Source organism: Furipterus horrens, unplaced genomic scaffold, assembly GCF_987537825.1.
Source record: "Furipterus horrens unplaced genomic scaffold, mFurHor1.1.pri manual_scaffold_6, whole genome shotgun sequence".
In the NCBI taxonomy this organism is placed as follows: domain Eukaryota; kingdom Metazoa; phylum Chordata; class Mammalia; order Chiroptera; family Furipteridae; genus Furipterus; species Furipterus horrens.
This window is the reverse complement of record NW_028327176.1, coordinates 42,617,808-42,620,694: the sequence shown is the minus strand read 5'-3', so window position 1 is coordinate 42,620,694 and position 2,887 is coordinate 42,617,808. Positions and strand designations below refer to the sequence as shown.

At 41.3% G+C, this 2,887-nt stretch overlaps 1 pseudogene; it reads right to left on the bottom strand.

The window, feature by feature from the left end:
* Positions 1-1,476: 1,476 nt before the first annotated feature.
* Positions 1,477-2,062, bottom strand: LOC150006029 (ferritin light chain pseudogene; annotated as a pseudogene).
* Positions 2,063-2,887: the final 825 nt, after the last annotated feature.

The window sequence follows — 2,887 nt, the reverse complement described above, 5'->3', positions numbered from 1 at the left end:
ATAAACTTATATCAGAAAGGCAAAGCAACTCAGGAAAGTCAGAAGCCCAAATTTAAAAAGACAGACCTGTATGACTACACAAAAGAATAAACAATGACAATGGAAAAGGCACAAAAGCCATAATGAAAATCATGACGGCTAAAAATATCTGCAACACATATGAACACACAGAGGTTGGGAATCTAAACTAGTTTGGTTCATCAGGAAAGGCTACATAAGGGAGGTAATATTTACATTGCTCTTTAAGGATGAGTAGGTATTAGGCACAAGAATGGCATTCCAGTCAGAGGAAGCAGCATTCATTCATTTATACATTTATTCCAACATTTACAGTGCTTACTATGTGCCAGTCCATAAGCTCTGGAGATTTATCAGTGAACAAAACAAAAAAGTCTATGCCCTCCTGTCGGGACAGATAATAAACAAGTAAACCAAAAAATGTATAAATGATGAGAAGGATTAGGGATGAGAGTGGGTCTGGGGTGCAGGGTGCCACTTTAGATAAAATGGTCAAGGAAAGAACTTGCAAAAGAGATGACATTTGAGCAGAGACTTGAATGAAGGAAGTTAGGGAGGAACTATGGAAGGAAGAGCAATAAGTGCAAAGGCTCTGAGGTGGCCAGTGAAGTTAGAACTGAGTGGGTGAGTGGGAGAGCAATACAGCAGGAGATAAAATCAGAGAGCTATACAGTGGGAGATCATGTAGAGACTAGCACTCAGCAGCCTATGATTTTGATGAGACCTGCAAAGAAATGAGTATGGGGTTAGAAGAGAACTCTTAGAAGTGAGACAGGAAATAACAACATTTAAAAGTCTGGAAAAAGATAAAGATCTAGAAAATAAAACTAAAACAGGAGGAAAACCGGGCATAACTGATGTTCTAGAAATCTAGTGGGTGTTTTAAGATAAAGAAGTTATTTGCTGTGCCAAATGTAAGGAGTGAGGAAGCCTAGAATATTACTCAGGGAAAACTGAGCAGATTCAGGATAGAGGGAGAAGAATCTGGGTGGAGTGATGGCAGGAGAGGGTGGTCACAAAGCAACTTTTTCAGTCATGTAACTTGACAGCAATATTGACATGAAGGTTCTAAACATGAAGCGAGGAAAATATAGAGCACCTTATTTTTTTATAATTACCTTCACATACATCAGCTCAGTTGTCCCTCTAAGCTAGTAATTTTCAACCTGTGTGCTGCAAGAATTTTTTTAAATTAATCAACTTATTTTTAATTGAATTTATTGGGGTGACATTGGTTAATTATATTATATAGGTTTCAGGGGTACAATTCTACTGCAATAATTTTTTAACTTTTTAAAAAAGTCTTCACCCAAGGATATGTTTATTAATTTTATTTTAATTTTATCCTCACCAGAAGACATGCTTATTGATTTGTTTTTTTCTGCAAAAAGCTTTGTTTCCATTTGGTCCAATGCATGGGATAGGGTTGTAGGATGGTTAAAAGGGTGTCTCGTGGTTTCAGGGAGAGACCCAGGCAAAAGCCAGATACCAGGGAAATGCAGATGGGCTCCTCAAAGTCCTCTGGGCTGCAAAGGCTTCCTCGTTGTGTTTGAGGGTGAGCTTTTGGAAGGCTGTGGGCTGACCAGCCTGAGGATGTTAGTCAGGTGGTTTCCCATCTTCTTGATGAGTTTCACCTCCTCATCCAGGAAATGGTTCTCCAGGAAGTCATAGAGATGAGAGTCCGTGCAGACAGAACGCAGGGCATGTGGATCCAAAAAGGCCTGGTTCTGGTTCCTCTCCAAGGCCAAGGTGGCTTCCATGGCATCCTGAGTTTTACCCCACTCATCTTGGGAAGGCTTCACTATGTCCTGGAAGAGAGTGCAGCTACTGCACTGATTTTCAGCTTTAAGAGATGCATGGTGCTCTCACACTTCTCAGCCAACTCTTGGAAGAAGTGGCCCACGCTCTGCAGAGCCACATCATCAAGGTCGAAATAGGAGCCCAGAGAGAGGTAGGTGTAGGAGGCCTGTAGGTGCAGGTTGGCCAGGTGGTTGACAGCAGCCTCTACCTCAGTAGAAAAATTCTGATGAATTTAGGAGCTCATGGCTGTTCAGCAGTGAAGAATTAAGGTAAAAAACCAAAAACAAACAAACAAACAAAAAAACGGTGTTGGCTGTCTCAGATGCTGAGGGTGGCTTAGGTGGTTCCAAAGGTGGTGACTAGAAAAGAGGTTGGAAGGTAGTTGGAAAGACGGGGTGTCCCTAGGTCTGTTTCATCCAAACCCTGTTGAAGTAAGAGATCCCAGAACAACTGAGGGGAAGGGAGGAGAAAGGGAGAGAAACATCAACATGAGAGAGAAACATCTATCAGTTACCGATCAGTTGCCAATCAGTTGCCTCCCATTTGTGCCCTGATCCAGAAATCAAACCCACAACCTAGGTATGTGTCCTGACATGGAACAAACATGCAACTTTTTGGTGGACGGGACAATGCTTCAACTAACTGAGCCACCTGGCCAGGGGTTCCTCAAGAATTTTTAAAACATGCAATACCTGACTGTTTAGTCAGGGGGCACTGACTTCTTTTGCATTAGATTGTCAAATTAAAAAAAAATGACAACAGCCAACACAATAAGAGCTGTCTGGTGTTAATGAATCAAAATTACACTTATTTTTTGTCAGATGAGCAAAAATTATATTTTTTGATGTGTTGCAGAATTTTAGTAATTAGTTTCTGTGTGCCATGAGATGAAAATGTTGACAATCGCTGCTCTAAGCAATCCTATGCAGAACAGCCTTAATTCATAGATGATGAGTCTGTGGCTCAAAGGTGAGGTCATGACTATTTAAAAGACATACACTGACCAATGACACAGTTAGATCGCCCTTTCTCTGATTCCACGACCAGTGCTCTTTCTGCTACCTCTGCT